Source organism: Argiope bruennichi, chromosome 4 (genome assembly GCF_947563725.1).
Source record: "Argiope bruennichi chromosome 4, qqArgBrue1.1, whole genome shotgun sequence".
In the NCBI taxonomy this organism is placed as follows: Eukaryota; Metazoa; Arthropoda; class Arachnida; order Araneae; family Araneidae; genus Argiope; species Argiope bruennichi.
In genome coordinates, this window is record NC_079154.1 from 131,778,375 (window position 1) to 131,797,453 (window position 19,079).

Here is a 19,079-nt window from a genome sequence, read left to right on the forward strand (position 1 = left end):
TAGTAAAGATTGTTTCCAATAGAAAAATTACTTCCTTTAGGAAATTTATTTCTAATGCACCTCCTAAGGCCAATCCTAATAGCAATTTTTAAAAGTGAGCTAAAAATTTTTCACCAATGCTTGATTTTGCACTTGAACTTTATCTAAAGTATAACAAAATTTTTAACAAAAGCATACCACTGAAACATACTCAACCTTAAAGAATAAGTTGAATCATATCTTGATATCAACAATAGAAGCAACAATAAAGACAATTTAATTTCACTTCCATAATTTCTTTCCTTTCATAATGAAATATATTGATGTAAAATATACATAAATTCAATAAATTGATATACAAATTTCAAATTAATTAATTTTCTTTTCTTTGAATTACCCCGGGAAAATTTTAATTAAAATTTTTGTCATGCTTTAAAAATTAATAATTTACGAAAATATTAGCTTTTGAATTTTTTAAAAGCTATGTGTGAATATTACTTTTTGCTTTGATAAAAAATAGTTTCAGATAATAAGAAGATTTTAACATCATGTGACCCCAATGAGTCATCTGTGACTAGACCACCAATAACTTGCTGCTTTACCACACCAACATGATTCTCCGCCCCATTCTTTGCCAATTAATTTTATGATGTAAAAATACACGCTTCTCTCTATTTTTCTATTTGTTTTTCTTCTATATATATAAAATAACTTATACATATATTATTTCTGATTTAGCACAACCTTCTTAATATGTAATGTCATTGTTAAGCCACTTTTCTTCCATCCAATTTTTGTGACCGGAGGATAAGATCCTTTAAATGAAGAACTCTGCCCTTCCTCCACAAACTGGCAAAACTATTACAGATTCAAAATATCTATAATTTGTTTTATTTTAATTAATGTGCCAAAATTTGTAGCAAGTATTTTTATTGTTGAAATGAAATAAAAACCTTATTTTTCACTCACGGGTTTTAAACTTCGCTGAGGTTATGATTACTTACTCTAGATTGTTTTTCTTTTATTTTATTGTGCATCCGTTTTTTGAAATTCACATGAAGTGAAATATATTATAAATGTTGCCAATGAAATTCGTTTGAATTGTTCAGACATGAAGAGCATGGAAGCAACGGTCTGAAAGGGGTAATTCTTAATTATTCGATATATGCAGCTAAGTCTCATTTTTATCTGCGAGATTTCATAATTTACGAATTTTCCCAAAAAATCACAATGTTGTAACTTAATAAAATGGGTACAATTTAAATTTTGAGTTCATTGATGGAGTTAAATGAAGGAAAGGTTTCTTTGCAATCTTTGTCGGCAGAGAAATGCATGGATTTATGAAATTATTTTTGCGCTGACTATGAGTCCTTTTTATCAAGATTTGTGACATGATTAGGAATGATATAAGAAATTGCCATTCAAAGTATTCACCTACTAAAAATATGAATGAAGTGATAATTTTTATCAGATATAAGCCTCTTGAGTAAGTGGATGCATTAATAAGTTTTCATATTTCAGCATTAAAATTAACTTTAAAAACTTATTATCTCACCTTATTGCTTTAATTGTTTCAAAATAAGATAATATGTCAAAAATAATCAAGTTAATAATATTTTCCTAAACATATTATCAATAAAATATTCACCTACTATATATTGACCAAAGATTGTTTTATTATTTTCAGAACTTAAAAAAATGGAATAGGAAACAAAAATGTAAAACAAACAAAAAAATCCTGCAAATTTTTATTTAAAAATTTTCAATGACAGATTATATTTTCCGAAATGAACGTAGTATTTTCACTATTACGTATTATTAAATCATTAAAAATAAATTTTTTGCAATCTGTTTTAATCAGAAAATAATATATATATATATATATATATATATATATATATATATATATATATATATATATATATATATATATATATATATATATATATAATATGCAATGCTATTTTCATTTCGAATACCAAATATGCGAGTAAAATGCTTAAAACTAAAAATTAGATGAAACTTAAGTAAAATTCTCTGAATGTCAGTAAAAAGAATATATTATTTTCGTAATGCGTTTTTGAACAAATTCTAATTTTTGCAAATATTGCAAATTAAAAGAGAAGTTCTTTGTCCTCAGAGCGAAAACCAAATTCTCATTTGAAAAACCGCATGGAAATTGCCCTGCGTTGACAGATTTATTACTTGATTAATCGGTCAGTACTATTCTAAATCCCCGGTGTTTAAAGGGACGTGATAGTCGAGACCCGCGAAAGTTTACCCCCTGCTGTTAATGGTCGGGTGAAAGAAAAACATACCAGGCCGGTTTACGAACATTCTGCCAATTTCTTTTCTAGTAAATTGTGTTCAACCATTATTTTAACTGCCGACGTTTTAAGAACATTCTTAAGCTAGACAGATTTCGCTCTATGGGTTAAACTAATAAATAAACATGTGACTTTAAATTCTCTGTCACGACGGATCGTATGTAACCTTGTGGACCAAGTGTCGGCCTGTCGATCAGTGACCGCAGGTTTGATCCACGTTGTTCGTATTCGTTTTACTTTCACTTTTTTTCATTTTATTTAATTCTTTTTTACTTTAATTTTAGTAAAAATCATAATTTTTCTTTTCAAGTACTAATATTTCGACCAAAAGTAACAAAGATTTCAATAATTCATTGAAAAATACTTCCAAATTAAAGAAATTTTAGAAATAAAAGCCTAAATTCGCTCCGAGATTCTGGGCATGCGCAGACGTATTCCTTCTCGTATACACATGGCTTTCAAGCAATGATTTGCACAATTATAGAGTTTAAACTAATAAATAAACATGTGGCTTTAAATTCTCTGTCACAACGGGTCGTATGTAGCCTTCTGGACCGAGTATCGGCCTGCCAAGCAGTGGACGCAGGTTCGATTCGCGTTCTTTGCATTCGTTTTATTTTCAATTTTTTTCATTTTATTTAATTCTTTTTTTTTTTATGTTTAGAGAAAATCATAATTTTTCATTTCAAGTACTAATAAATCGACCAAAATTTACAAAGATTTCAATATCTTATTTCAAAATACTTCCAAATTAAAGAAATTTTAGGAATAAAATAATTACTTTGCTACGAGATTCTGGGCATACGAAGACGTTTTACTTCTCGGATACAGATGGATTTCAAGCAGGGATTTGCACAATTATAGTTTAAACTAATAAATAAACATGTGGCTTTAAATTCTATGTCGCCACGGGTCGTATGTAGCCTTCTGGGCTGAGTATAGGCCTCCCAAGCAATGGCCACAGGTTCGATCCGCGTTGTTCGCATTCGTTTTGCTTTCACTTTTTTTCATTTTATTTAATTCTTTTTTTTTTTTTTAAGTTTAGTGCAAATTATAATTTTTTATTTCAAGTACTAATATTTCGAACAACATTTTTAAAGATTTCAATATTTTATTGAAAAATACTTTCAAAATAAAGATATTTTAGAAATAAAAGCCTAAATTCGCCCATAGATTCTGAGCATGCGCAGACATATTCCTTCTCGTATACACATGGCTTTCATTCAGGGATTTGCACAATTATAGAGTTTAAAGTAATAAATAAACATGTGGCTTTAAATTCTCTGTCACGATAGGTCGTATGTAGCCTTGTGGACCGAGTGTCGGCCTGCCAAGTAGTGGACACAGGTTCGTATCCAGCTTTTTCGTATTCGTTTTGCTTTCACTTTTATTCTTTTTATTTAATATTTTTCTCTTTTAAGTTTAGTGAAAATCATACTTTTTCTTTTCAAGTACTAATATTTCGACCAAAATTTACAAAGATTTCAATATTTTATTTCGAAATACTTCCAAATTAAAGAAATTCTAGAAATAAAAGCCTTATTTTGCTCCGAGATTCTGGGCATACGCAGACGTTTTCCTTCTCGGATACACATGGCTCTCAAGCAGGGATTTGCACAATTATAGTTTAAACTAATAAATAAACATGTGGCTTAAAATTTTCTGTCACGACGGATCATATGTAGCCTTGTGGACCGAGTATCGGCCTGACGACCAGTGGCCGCAGGTTCGATCCACGTTATTCGCCTTTGTTTTGCTTTCACTTTTTTTCATTTTATTTAATATTTTTTTTACTTTAAGTTTAGTGAAAATCATAATTTTTCTTTTCAAGTACTAATATTTCGACCAAAATTTACAAAGATTTCAATATTTTATTTCAAAATACTTCCAAATTAAAGAAATTTTAGAAATAAAAGCCTTATTTTGCTCCGAGATTCTGGGCATAAGCAGACGTTTTCCTTCTCGGATACACATGGCTCTCAAGCAGGGATTTGCACAATTATAGAGTTTAAACTAATAAATAAACATGTGGCTTTAAATTCTCTGTAACGACGAATCGTATGTAGCCTTGTGGACCGAGTATCGGCCTGCCGACCAGTGGCCGCAGGTTCGTATCCAGCTTGCTCGTATTCGTTTTGCTTTCACTTTTTTTCTTTTTATTTAATATTTTTCTCCTTTAAGTTTAGTGAAAATCATAATTTTTCTTTTCAAGTACTAATATTTCGACCAAAAGTTACAAAGATTTTAATATTTTATTGAAAAATATTTCTAAAATAAAGATATATTAGAAATAAAAGCCTAAATTCGGTCAGAGATTCTGAGCATGTGCAGACATATTCCTTCTCGTATGCACATATCTTTCATGCAGGGATTTGCACAATTATAGTTTAAAATAATAAATAAACAAGTGGCTTTAAATTCTATGTCTCGATGGATCGTATGTAGCCTTGTGGACTCAGTATCGGCTTGCCAAGCAGTGGCCGCAAGTTCGATCCGCGGTCTTCGCCTTCGTTTTGCTTTCACTTTTTGTCATTTTATTTAATTCTTTTTTTTTTTTAAGCTTAGTGAAAATCATAATTTTTCTTTTCAAGTACTAATATTTCGACCAAAATTGACAAAGATTTCAATATTTTATTTAAAAATACTTCCAAATTAAAGAAATTTTAGAAATAAAAGAAAATTTACTCCGAGATTCTGCGCATGCGCAGACGTATTTCTTCTCGTATACACATGGCTTTCAAGCAGGGAATTGCACAATTACAGTTTAAACTAATAAATAAACAAGTGGCTTTAAATTCTATGTCTCGATGGATCGTATGTAGGCTTGTGGACCGAGTATCGGCCTGCCAACCAGTGGCCGCAGGTTCGATGCACGTTGTTCGAATTCGTTTTGCTTTCAATTTTTTTTCTTTTTATTTAATATTTTTCTCCTTTAAGTTTAGTGAAAATCATAATTTTTCTTTTCAAGTACTAATATTTCGACCAACATTTACAAAGATTTCAATATTTTATTGAAAAATACTTCCAAAATAAAGATATTTTAGAAATTAAAGCCTAAATTCGGTCAGAGATTCTGGGCAGGCTCAGACATATTCCTTCTCGTATTCACATGGCTTTCAAGCAGGGTATTGCACAATTATAGAGTTTAAACTCATAAATAAACATGTGGCTTTAAATTCTCTCTCCCGCCGGGTCGTATATAGCCTTGTGGTCTGAGTATCGGCTTGCCAAGCAGTGGCCGCAGGTTCGATCCGCGTTATTCGCATTCGTTTTGCTTTCACTTTTTTTCTTTTTATTTAAGATTTTTTTACTTTAAGTTTAGTGAAAATCATAATTTTTCTTTTCAAGTACTAATATTCCGACCAACATTTACAAAGATTTCAATATTTTATTGAAAAATATTTCCAAAATAAAGATATATTTGAAATAAAAGCCTAAATTCGATCAGAGATTCTGAGCATGCGCAGACATATTCCTTCTCTTATCCACATAGCTTTCATGCAGGGATTTGCACAATTATAGAGTTTAAAGTAATAAATATACATTTGGCTTTAAATTCTCTCTCACGACGGGTCGTATGTAGCCTTGTGGACTGATATCGTATGTAGCCTTGTGGAGGCTTGCCAAGCAGTGTAATAAATATACATTTGGCTTTAAATTCTCTCTCACGACGGGTCGTATGTAGCCTTGTGGACTGATGTCGTATGTAGCCTTGTGGAGGCTTGCCAAGCAGTGGCCGTAGGTTCGATCCGCGTTATTCGCATTCGTTTTGCTTTCACTTTTTTTCTTTTTATTTAAGATTTTTTTACTTTAAGTTTAGTGAAAATCATAATTTTTCTTTTCAAGTACTAATATTCCGACCAACAGTTACAAAGATTTCAATATTTTATTAAAAAATACTTCCAAAATAAAAATATTTTAGAAATTAAAGCCTAAATTCGGTCAGAGATTCTGGGCATGCTCAGACATATTCCTTCTCGTATTCACATGGCTTTCAAGCAGGGTTTTGCACAATTATAGAGTTTAAACTCATAAATAAACATGTTTCTTTAAATTCTCTGTCACGACGGGTCGTATGTAGCCTTGTGGACTGAGTATCGGCTTGCCAAGCAGTGGCCGCAGGTTCGATCCGCGTTATTCGCATTCGTTTTGCTTTCACTTTTTTTCTTTTTATTTAGGATTTTTTTACTTTAAGTTTAGTGAAAATCATAATTTTTCTTTTCAAGTACTAATATTTCGACCAACATTTACAAAGATTTCAATATTTTATTGAAAAATATTTCCAAAATAAAGATATATTAGAAATAAAAGCCTAAATTCAATCAGAGATTCTGAGCATGCGCAGATATATTCCTTCTCGTATCCACATGGCTTTCATGCAGGGATTTGCAAAATTATAGTTTAAACTCATAAATAAACATGTTTCTTTAAATTCTCTGTCACGACGGGTCGTATGTAGCCTTGTGGACCAAGTATCGGCCTGCCAAGCAGTGGCCGCAGGTTCGATCCGCGTAGTTCGCATTCGTTTTGCTTTCAATTTTTGTCATTTAATTAAATTCTTTTTTTTTTTTAAGTTTAGTGAAAATCCTAATTTTTCTTTTCAAATACTAATATTTCCACCAAATATTACAAAGATTTCAATATTTTATTTAAAAATACTTCCAAATTAAAGAAATTTTAGAAATAAAAGCCAAAATTTGCTCCGAGATTCTGCGCATGCGCAGACGTATTTCTTCTCGTATACACATAGCTTTCAAGCAGGGATTTGCACAATTAGTTTAAACTAATAAATAAACAAGTTTCTTTAAATTCTATGTCTCGATGGATCGTATGTAGCCTTGTGGACCGAGTATCAGCCTGCCGACCAGTGGCCGCAGGTTAGATCCACGTTGTTCGTATTCGTTTTGCTTTCACTTTTTTTCTTTTTATTTAATATTTTTTTCTTTAAGTTAAATGAAAATCATAATTTTTCTTTTCAAGTACTAATATTTCGACTAACATTTACAAAGATTTCAATATTTTCTTTAAAAATACTTCCAAAATAAAGATATTTTAGAAATAAAAGACTAAATTCGATTAGAGATTCTGAGCATGCTCAGACATATTCCTTCTCGTATCCACATGGCTGTCATGCAGGGATTTGCACAATTATAGAATTTAAATTAATAAATAAACATTTGGCTTTAAATTCTCTCTCACGACGGGTCGTATGTAGCCCTTTTAACCGAGTAACGGCCTGCCGACCAGTGGCCGCAGGTTGGATCCACGTTGTTCGCATTCGTTTTGCTTTCACTTTTTTTTATTTTATTTAATATTCTTTTTACTTTAAGTTTAGTGAAAATAATAATTTTTCTTTTCAAGTACTAATATTTCGACCAAAATTTACAAAGATTTCAATATTTTATTGAAAAATATTTCCAAAATAAAGATATAAATGAAATAAAAGCCTAAATTCGATCAGAGATTCTGAGCATGCGCAGACATATTCCTTCTCGTATACACATGACTTTCATGCAGGGATTTTCACAATTATAGAGTTTAAACTCATAAATAAACATGTGGCTTTAAATTCTCTGTCACAACGGATCGTATGTAGCCTTGTGGACTCAGTATCGGCTTGCCAAGCAGTGGCCGCAAGTTCGATCCGCGGTCTTCGCCTTCGTTTTGCTTTCACTTTTTGTCATTTTATTTAATTCTTTTTTTTTTTTAAGCTTAGTGAAAATCATAATTTTTCTTTTCAAGTACTAATATTTCGACCAAAATTGACAAAGATTTCAATATTTTATTTAAAAATACTTCCAAATTAAAGAAATTTTAGAAATAAAAGAAAATTTACTCCGAGATTCTGCGCATGCGCAGACGTATTTCTTCTCGTATACACATGGCTTTCAAGCAGGGAATTGCACAATTACAGTTTAAACTAATAAATAAACAAGTGGCTTTAAATTCTATGTCTCGATGGATCGTATGTAGGCTTGTGGACCGAGTATCGGCCTGCCAACCAGTGGCCGCAGGTTCGATGCACGTTGTTCGAATTCGTTTTGCTTTCAATTTTTTTTCTTTTTATTTAATATTTTTCTCCTTTAAGTTTAGTGAAAATCATAATTTTTCTTTTCAAGTACTAATATTTCGACCAACATTTACAAAGATTTCAATATTTTATTGAAAAATACTTCCAAAATAAAGATATTTTAGAAATTAAAGCCTAAATTCGGTCAGAGATTCTGGGCAGGCTCAGACATATTCCTTCTCGTATTCACATGGCTTTCAAGCAGGGTATTGCACAATTATAGAGTTTAAACTCATAAATAAACATGTGGCTTTAAATTCTCTCTCCCGCCGGGTCGTATATAGCCTTGTGGTCTGAGTATCGGCTTGCCAAGCAGTGGCCGCAGGTTCGATCCGCGTTATTCGCATTCGTTTTGCTTTCACTTTTTTTCTTTTTATTTAAGATTTTTTTACTTTAAGTTTAGTGAAAATCATAATTTTTCTTTTCAAGTACTAATATTCCGACCAACATTTACAAAGATTTCAATATTTTATTGAAAAATATTTCCAAAATAAAGATATATTTGAAATAAAAGCCTAAATTCGATCAGAGATTCTGAGCATGCGCAGACATATTCCTTCTCTTATCCACATAGCTTTCATGCAGGGATTTGCACAATTATAGAGTTTAAAGTAATAAATATACATTTGGCTTTAAATTCTCTCTCACGACGGGTCGTATGTAGCCTTGTGGACTGATATCGTATGTAGCCTTGTGGAGGCTTGCCAAGCAGTGTAATAAATATACATTTGGCTTTAAATTCTCTCTCACGACGGGTCGTATGTAGCCTTGTGGACTGATGTCGTATGTAGCCTTGTGGAGGCTTGCCAAGCAGTGGCCGTAGGTTCGATCCGCGTTATTCGCATTCGTTTTGCTTTCACTTTTTTTCTTTTTATTTAAGATTTTTTTACTTTAAGTTTAGTGAAAATCATAATTTTTCTTTTCAAGTACTAATATTCCGACCAACAGTTACAAAGATTTCAATATTTTATTAAAAAATACTTCCAAAATAAAAATATTTTAGAAATTAAAGCCTAAATTCGGTCAGAGATTCTGGGCATGCTCAGACATATTCCTTCTCGTATTCACATGGCTTTCAAGCAGGGTTTTGCACAATTATAGAGTTTAAACTCATAAATAAACATGTTTCTTTAAATTCTCTGTCACGACGGGTCGTATGTAGCCTTGTGGACTGAGTATCGGCTTGCCAAGCAGTGGCCGCAGGTTCGATCCGCGTTATTCGCATTCGTTTTGCTTTCACTTTTTTTCTTTTTATTTAGGATTTTTTTACTTTAAGTTTAGTGAAAATCATAATTTTTCTTTTCAAGTACTAATATTTCGACCAACATTTACAAAGATTTCAATATTTTATTGAAAAATATTTCCAAAATAAAGATATATTAGAAATAAAAGCCTAAATTCAATCAGAGATTCTGAGCATGCGCAGACGTATTTCTTCTCGTATACACATAGCTTTCAAGCATTGATTTGCACAATTAGTTTAAACTAATAAATAAACAAGTTTCTTTAAATTCTATGTCTCGATGGATCGTATGTAGCCTTGTGGACCGAGTATCAGCCTGCCGACCAGTGGCCGCAGGTTAGATCCACGTTGTTCGTATTCGTTTTGCTTTCACTTTTTTTCTTTTTATTTAATATTTTTTTCTTTAAGTTAAATGAAAATCATAATTTTTCTTTTCAAGTACTAATATTTCGACTAACATTTACAAAGATTTCAATATTTTCTTTAAAAATACTTCCAAAATAAAGATATTTTAGAAATAAAAGACTAAATTCGATTAGAGATTCTGAGCATGCTCAGACATATTCCTTCTCGTATCCACATGGCTGTCATGCAGGGATTTGCACAATTATAGAATTTAAATTAATAAATAAACATTTGGCTTTAAATTCTCTCTCACGACGGGTCGTATGTAGCCCTTTTAACCGAGTAACGGCCTGCCGACCAGTGGCCGCAGGTTGGATCCACGTTGTTCGCATTCGTTTTGCTTTCACTTTTTTTTATTTTATTTAATATTCTTTTTACTTTAAGTTTAGTGAAAATAATAATTTTTCTTTTCAAGTACTAATATTTCGACCAAAATTTACAAAGATTTCAATATTTTATTGAAAAATATTTCCAAAAAAAAGATATAAATGAAATAAAAGCCTAAATTCGATCAGAGATTCTGAGCATGCGCAGACATATTCCTTCTCGTATACACATGGCTTTCATGCAGGGATTTTCACAATTATAGAGTTTAAACTCATAAATAAACATGTGGCTTTAAATTCTCTGTCACAACGGATCGTATGTAGCCTTGTGGACTGAGTATCGGCATGCCAAGCAGTGGCCGCAGGTTCGATCCGCGTTATTCGCGTTCGTTTTGCTTTCACTTTTTTTTATTTTATTTAATTCTTTTTTTTTAAGTTTAGTGAAAATCATAATTTTTCTCAAGTACTAATATTTCGACCAAAATTTACAAAGATTTCAATATTTTCTTTAAAAATACTTCCAAATTAAAGAAATTTTAGAAATAAAAGCCTTATTTTGCTCCGAGATTCTGGGCATGCGCAGACATATTCCTTCTCGTATATACATGGCTTTCAAGCAGGGATTTGCACAATTAGAGTTTAAACTAATAAATATACCTGTGGCTTTAAATTCTCTGTCACGACGTGTCGTATGTAACCTTGTGGACCGAGTAACGGCCTCCCAAGCATTGGCCGCAGGTTCGATCCAAGTTGTTCGTATTCGTTTAACTTTCTCTTTTTCTCATTTTTTTAAATATTTTTTTACTTTAACTTTAGTGAAAATCATAATTTTTCTTTTCAAGAACTAATATTTCGACCAACATTTACAAAGATTTCAATATTTTCTTTAAAAATACTTCCAAATTAAAGAAATTTTAGAAATAAAAGCATTATTTTGCACCGAGATTCTGGGCATGCGCAGACGTTTTCCTTCTAGGATACACATGGCTTTCAAGCAGGGATTTGCACAATTATAGAGTTTAAACTAATAAATAAACATTTGGCTTTAAATTCTCTGTCACGAAGTGTCGTATGTAACCTTGTGGACTGAGTATCTTATTGCTAAACAGTGGCCGCAGGTTCGATACGCGTTATTCGCGTTCGTTTTGCTTTCAATTTTTTTCATTTTATTTAATATTTTTTTACTTTAAGTTTAGTGAAAATCATAATTTTTCTTTTCAAGTACTAATATTTCGACCAAAATTTACAAAGATTTCAATATTTTATTTAAAAATACTGCCAAATTAAAGAAATTTTTGAAATAAAAGCCTAAATTCGATAAGAGATTCTGAGCATGCGCAGACATATTCTTGCTCGTATCCACATGGCTTTTATTCAGGGATTTGCACAATTATAGTTTAAAGTAATAAATAAACATTGGGCTTTAAATTCTCTCTCACGACGGGTCGTATGTAGCCTTGTGGACTGAGTAATGGCTTGCCAAGCAGTGGCCGCAGGTTCGATCCGCGTTATTCGCGTTCGTTTTGTTTTCAATTTTTTTCATTTTATTTAATATTTTTTTACTTTAAGTTTAGTGAAAATCATAATTTTTCTTTTCAAGTACTAATTTTTTTGACCAAAATTTACAAAGATTTCAATAGTTCATTTAAAAATACTTCCAAATTAAAGAAATTTTAGAAATAAAAGCATTATTTTGCTCCGAGATTCTGGGCATGCGCAGACGTTTTCCTTCTAGGATACACATGGCTTTGAAGCAGAGATTTGCACAATTATAAAGTTTAAAGTAATAAATAAACATTTGGCTTTAAATTCTCTCTCACGACGGGTCGTATGTAACCTTGTGGACCGAGTAACGGCCTTCTAAGCATTGGCCGCAGGTTCGATCCAAGTTGTTCGCTTTTGTTTTGCTTTCAATTTTTTTCATTTTATTTAATATTTTTTTACTTTAAGTTTAGTGAAAATCATAATTTTTCTTTTCAAGTTCTAATATTTCGACCAAAATTTGCAAAGATTTCAATATTTTATTTCAAAATACTTCCAAATTAAAGAAATTTTAGAAACAAAATCCTTATTTTGCTCCGAGATTCTGAGCATGCGCAGACATATTGCTTCTCGTATCCACATGGCTTTCATGCAGGGATTTGCACAATTATAAAGTTTAAAGTAATAAATATACATTTGGCTTTAAATTCTCTCTCACGACGTGTCGTATGTAACCTTGTGGACTGAGTATCTTATTGCTAAACAGTGGCCGCAGGTTCGATCCCCGTTATTCGTGTTCGTTTTGCTTTCAATTTTTTTCATTTTATTTAATATTTTTTTACTTTAAGTTTAGTGAAAATCATAATTTTTCTTTTCAAGTACTAATATTTCGACCAAAATTTACAAATATTTCAATATTTTATTTAAAAATACTTCCAAATTAAAGATATTTTAGAAATAAAAGACTAAATTCGATTAGAGATTCTGAGCATGCTCAGACATATTCCTTCTCGTATCCACATGGCTGTCATGCAGGGATTTGCACAATTATAGAATTTAAATTAATAAATAAACATTTGGCTTTAAATTCTCTCTCACGACGGGTCGTATGTAGCCCTTTTAACCGAGTAACGGCCTGCCGACCAGTGGCCGCAGGTTGGATCCACGTTGTTCGCATTCGTTTTGCTTTCACTTTTTTTTATTTTATTTAATATTCTTTTTACTTTAAGTTTAGTGAAAATAATAATTTTTCTTTTCAAGTACTAATATTTCGACCAAAATTTACAAAGATTTCAATATTTTATTGAAAAATATTTCCAAAATAAAGATATAAATGAAATAAAAGCCTAAATTCGATCAGAGATTCTGAGCATGCGCAGACATATTCCTTCTCGTATACACATGGCTTTCATGCAGGGATTTTCACAATTATAGAGTTTAAACTCATAAATAAACATGTGGCTTTAAATTCTCTGTCACAACGGATCGTATGTAGCCTTGTGGACTGAGTATCGGCATGCCAAGCAGTGGCCGCAGGTTCGATCCGCGTTATTCGCGTTCGTTTTGCTTTCACTTTTTTTTATTTTATTTAATTCTTTTTTTTTAAGTTTAGTGAAAATCATAATTTTTCTCAAGTACTAATATTTCGACCAAAATTTACAAAGATTTCAATATTTTCTTTAAAAATACTTCCAAATTAAAGAAATTTTAGAAATAAAAGCCTTATTTTGCTCCGAGATTCTGGGCATGCGCAGACATATTCCTTCTCGTATATACATGGCTTTCAAGCAGGGATTTGCACAATTAGAGTTTAAACTAATAAATATACCTGTGGCTTTAAATTCTCTGTCACGACGTGTCGTATGTAACCTTGTGGACCGAGTAACGGCCTCCCAAGCATTGGCCGCAGGTTCGATCCAAGTTGTTCGTATTCGTTTAACTTTCTCTTTTTCTCATTTTTTTAAATATTTTTTTACTTTAACTTTAGTGAAAATCATAATTTTTCTTTTCAAGAACTAATATTTCGACCAACATTTACAAAGATTTCAATATTTTCTTTAAAAATACTTCCAAATTAAAGAAATTTTAGAAATAAAAGCATTATTTTGCACCGAGATTCTGGGCATGCGCAGACGTTTTCCTTCTAGGATACACATGGCTTTCAAGCAGGGATTTGCACAATTATAGAGTTTAAACTAATAAATAAACATTTGGCTTTAAATTCTCTGTCACGAAGTGTCGTATGTAACCTTGTGGACTGAGTATCTTATTGCTAAACAGTGGCCGCAGGTTCGATACGCGTTATTCGCGTTCGTTTTGCTTTCAATTTTTTTCATTTTATTTAATATTTTTTTACTTTAAGTTTAGTGAAAATCATAATTTTTCTTTTCAAGTACTAATATTTCGACCAAAATTTACAAAGATTTCAATATTTTATTTAAAAATACTGCCAAATTAAAGAAATTTTTGAAATAAAAGCCTAAATTCGATAAGAGATTCTGAGCATGCGCAGACATATTCTTGCTCGTATCCACATGGCTTTTATTCAGGGATTTGCACAATTATAGTTTAAAGTAATAAATAAACATTGGGCTTTAAATTCTCTCTCACGACGGGTCGTATGTAGCCTTGTGGACTGAGTAATGGCTTGCCAAGCAGTGGCCGCAGGTTCGATCCGCGTTATTCGCGTTCGTTTTGTTTTCAATTTTTTTCATTTTATTTAATATTTTTTTACTTTAAGTTTAGTGAAAATCATAATTTTTCTTTTCAAGTACTAATTTTTTTGACCAAAATTTACAAAGATTTCAATAGTTCATTTAAAAATACTTCCAAATTAAAGAAATTTTAGAAATAAAAGCATTATTTTGCTCCGAGATTCTGGGCATGCGCAGACGTTTTCCTTCTAGGATACACATGGCTTTGAAGCAGAGATTTGCACAATTATAAAGTTTAAAGTAATAAATAAACATTTGGCTTTAAATTCTCTCTCACGACGGGTCGTATGTAACCTTGTGGACCGAGTAACGGCCTTCTAAGCATTGGCCGCAGGTTCGATCCAAGTTGTTCGCTTTTGTTTTGCTTTCAATTTTTTTCATTTTATTTAATATTTTTTTACTTTAAGTTTAGTGAAAATCATAATTTTTCTTTTCAAGTTCTAATATTTCGACCAAAATTTGCAAAGATTTCAATATTTTATTTCAAAATACTTCCAAATTAAAGAAATTTTAGAAACAAAATCCTTATTTTGCTCCGAGATTCTGAGCATGCGCAGACATATTGCTTCTCGTATCCACATGGCTTTCATGCAGGGATTTGCACAATTATAAAGTTTAAAGTAATAAATATACATTTGGCTTTAAATTCTCTCTCACGACGTGTCGTATGTAACCTTGTGGACTGAGTATCTTATTGCTAAACAGTGGCCGCAGGTTCGATCCCCGTTATTCGTGTTCGTTTTGCTTTCAATTTTTTTCATTTTATTTAATATTTTTTTACTTTAAGTTTAGTGAAAATCATAATTTTTCTTTTCAAGTACTAATATTTCGACCAAAATTTACAAATATTTCAATATTTTATTTAAAAATACTTCCAAATTAAAGAAATTTTAGAAATAAAAGCCTAAATTCGATTAGAGATTCTGAGCATGCGCAGACATATTCTTGCTCGTATAGACATGGCTTTTATTCAGGGATTTGCACAATTATAGTTTAAAGTAATAAATAAACATTGGGCTTTAAATTCTCTCTCACGACGGGTCGTATGTAGCCTTTTGGACTGAGTAATGGCTTGCCAAGCAGTGGCCGCAGGTTCGATCCGCGTTATTCGCGTTCGTTTTGCTTTCAATTTTTTTCATTTTATTTAATATTTTTTTACTTTAAGTTTAGTGAAAATCATAATTTTTCTTTTCAAGTACTAATATTTCGACCAAAATTTACAAAGATTTCAATATTTCATTTAAAAATACTTCCAAATTAAAGAAATTTTAGAAATAAAAACCTAAATTTGATTAGAGATTCTGAGCATGCGCAGACATATTCTTGCTCGTATCCACATGGCTTTTATTCAGGGATTTGCACAATTATAGTTTAAAGTAATAAATAAACATTGGGCTTTAAATTCTCTCTCACGACGAGCCGTGTGTAGCCTAGTGGACTGAGTATCGGCTTGCTAAACAGTGGCCGCAGGTTCGATCCGCGTTATTCGTATTCGTTTTACTTTCAATTTTTTTCATTTTATTTAATATTTTTTTACTTTAAGTTTAGTGAAAATCATAATTTTTCTTTTCAAGTTCTAATATTTCGACCAAAATTTACAAAGATTTCAATATTTTATATAAAAATACTTCCAAATTAAAGAAATTTTAAAACAAAATCCTTATTTTGCTCCGAGATTCTGAGCATGCGCAGACATATTGCTTCTCTTATCCACATGGCTTTCATGCAGGGATTTGCACAATTATAGTTTAAAGTAATAAATAAACATTGGGCTTTAAATTCTCTCTCACGACGAGTTGTATGTAGCCTAGTGGACTGAGGTTCGGCTTGCTAAACAGTGGCCGCAGGTTCGATCCGCGTTATTCGCATTCGTTTTGCTTTCAATTTTTTTCATTTTATTTAATATTTTTTTACTTTAAGTTTAGTGAAAATCATAATTTTTCTTTTCAAGTTCTAATATTTCGACCAAAATTTACAAATATTTCAATATTTTATTTAAAAATACTTCCAAATTAAAGAAATTTTAGAAATAAAAGCCTAAATTCGATTAGAGATTCTGAGCATGCGCAGACATATTCTTGCTCGTATAGACATGGCTTTTATTCAGGGATTTGCACAATTATAGTTTAAAGTAATAAATAAACATTGGGCTTTAAATTCTCTCTCACGACGGGTCGTATGTAGCCTTTTGGACTGAGTAATGGCTTGCCAAGCAGTGGCCGCAGGTTCGATCCGCGTTATTCGCGTTCGTTTTGCTTTCAATTTTTTTCATTTTATTTAATATTTTTTTACTTTAAGTTTAGTGAAAATCATAATTTTTCTTTTCAAGTACTAATATTTCGACCAAAATTTACAAAGATTTCAATATTTCATTTAAAAATACTTCCAAATTAAAGAAATTTTAGAAATAAAAACCTAAATTTGATTAGAGATTCTGAGCATGCGCAGACATATTCTTGCTCGTATCCACATGGCTTTTATTCAGGGATTTGCACAATTATAGTTTAAAGTAATAAATAAACATTGGGCTTTAAATTCTCTCTCACGACGAGCCGTGTGTAGCCTAGTGGACTGAGTATCGGCTTGCTAAACAGTGGCCGCAGGTTCGATCCGCGTTATTCGTATTCGTTTTACTTTCAATTTTTTTCATTTTATTTAATATTTTTTTACTTTAAGTTTAGTGAAAATCATAATTTTTCTTTTCAAGTTCTAATATTTCGACCAAAATTTACAAAGATTTCAATATTTTATATAAAAATACTTCCAAATTAAAGAAATTTTAAAACAAAATCCTTATTTTGCTCCGAGATTCTGAGCATGCGCAGACATATTGCTTCTCTTATCCACATGGCTTTCATGCAGGGATTTGCACAATTATAGTTTAAAGTAATAAATAAACATTGGGCTTTAAATTCTCTCTCACGACGAGTTGTATGTAGCCTAGTGGACTGAGGTTCGGCTTGCTAAACAGTGGCCGCAGGTTCGATCCGCGTTATTCGCATTCGTTTTGCTTTCAATTTTTTTCATTTTATTTAATATTTTTTTACTTTAAGTTTAGTGAAAATCATAATTTTTCTTTTCAAGTTCTAATATTTCGACCAAAATTTACAAAGATTTCAATATTTTATTTCAAAATACTTCCAAATTAAAGAAATTTTAAAACAAAATCCTTATTTTGCTCCGAGATTCTGAGCATGCGCAGACATATTGCTTCTCGTATCCACATGGCTTTTATTCAGGGATTTGCACAATTATAGTTTAAAGTAATAAATAAACATTGGGCTTTAAATTCTCTCTCACGACGAGCCGTATGTAGCCTAGTGGACTGAGTATCGGCTTGCTAAACAGTGGCCGCAGGTTCGATCCGCGTTATTCGCATTCGTTTTACTTTCAATTTTTTTCATTTTATTTAATATTTTTTTACTTTAAGTTTAGTGAAAATCATAATTTTTCTTTTCAAGTTCTAATATTTCGACCAAAATTTACAAAGATTTCAATATTTTATTTCAAAATACTTCCAAATTAAAGAAATTTTAAAACAAAATCCTTATTTTTCTCCGAGATTCTGAGCATGCGCAGACATATTGCTTCTCGTATCCACATGGCTTTCATGCAGGGATTTGCACAATTATAAAGTTTAAAGTAATAAATAAACATTTGGCTTTAAATTCTCTCTCACGACGGGGCGTATGTAGCCTTGTGGACTGAGTATCGGCTTGCAAAGCAGTGGCCGCAGGTTCGATCCTCGTTATTCGCGTTCGCTTTTCTTTCAATTTTTTTCATTTTATTTAATATTTTTTTACTTTAAGTTTAGTGAAAATCATAATTTTTCTTTTCAAGTACTAATATTTCGACCAAAATTTACAAAGATTTCAATATTTTATTTAAAAATACTGCCAAATTAAAGAAATTTTTGAAATAAAAGCCTAAATTCGATAAGAGATTCTGAGCATGCGCAGACATATTCTTGCTCGTATAGACATGGCTTTTATTCAGGGATTTGCACAATTATAGTTTAAAGTAATAAATAAACATTGGGCTTTAAATTCTCTCTCACGACGGGTCGTATGTAGCCTTTTGGACTGAGTAATGGCTTGCCAAGCAGTGGCCGCAGGTTCGATCCGCGTTATTCGCGTTCGTTTTGCTTTCAATTTTTTTCATTTTATTTAATATTTTTTTACTTTAAGTTTAGTGAAAATCATAATTTTTCTTTTCAAGTACTAATATTTCGACCAAAATTTACAAAGATTTCAATATTTCATTTAAAAATACTTCCAAATTAAAGAAATTTTAGAAATAAAAACCTAAATTTGATTAGAGATTCTGAGCATGCGCAGACATATTCTTGCTCGTATCCACATGGCTTTTATTCAGGGATTTGCACAATTATAGTTTAAAGTAATAAATAAACATTGGGCTTTAAATTCTCTCTCACGACGAGCCGTATGTAGCCTAGTGGACTGAGTATCGGCTTGCTAAACAGTGGCCGCAGGTTCGATCCGCGTTATTCGTATTCGTTTTACTTTCAATTTT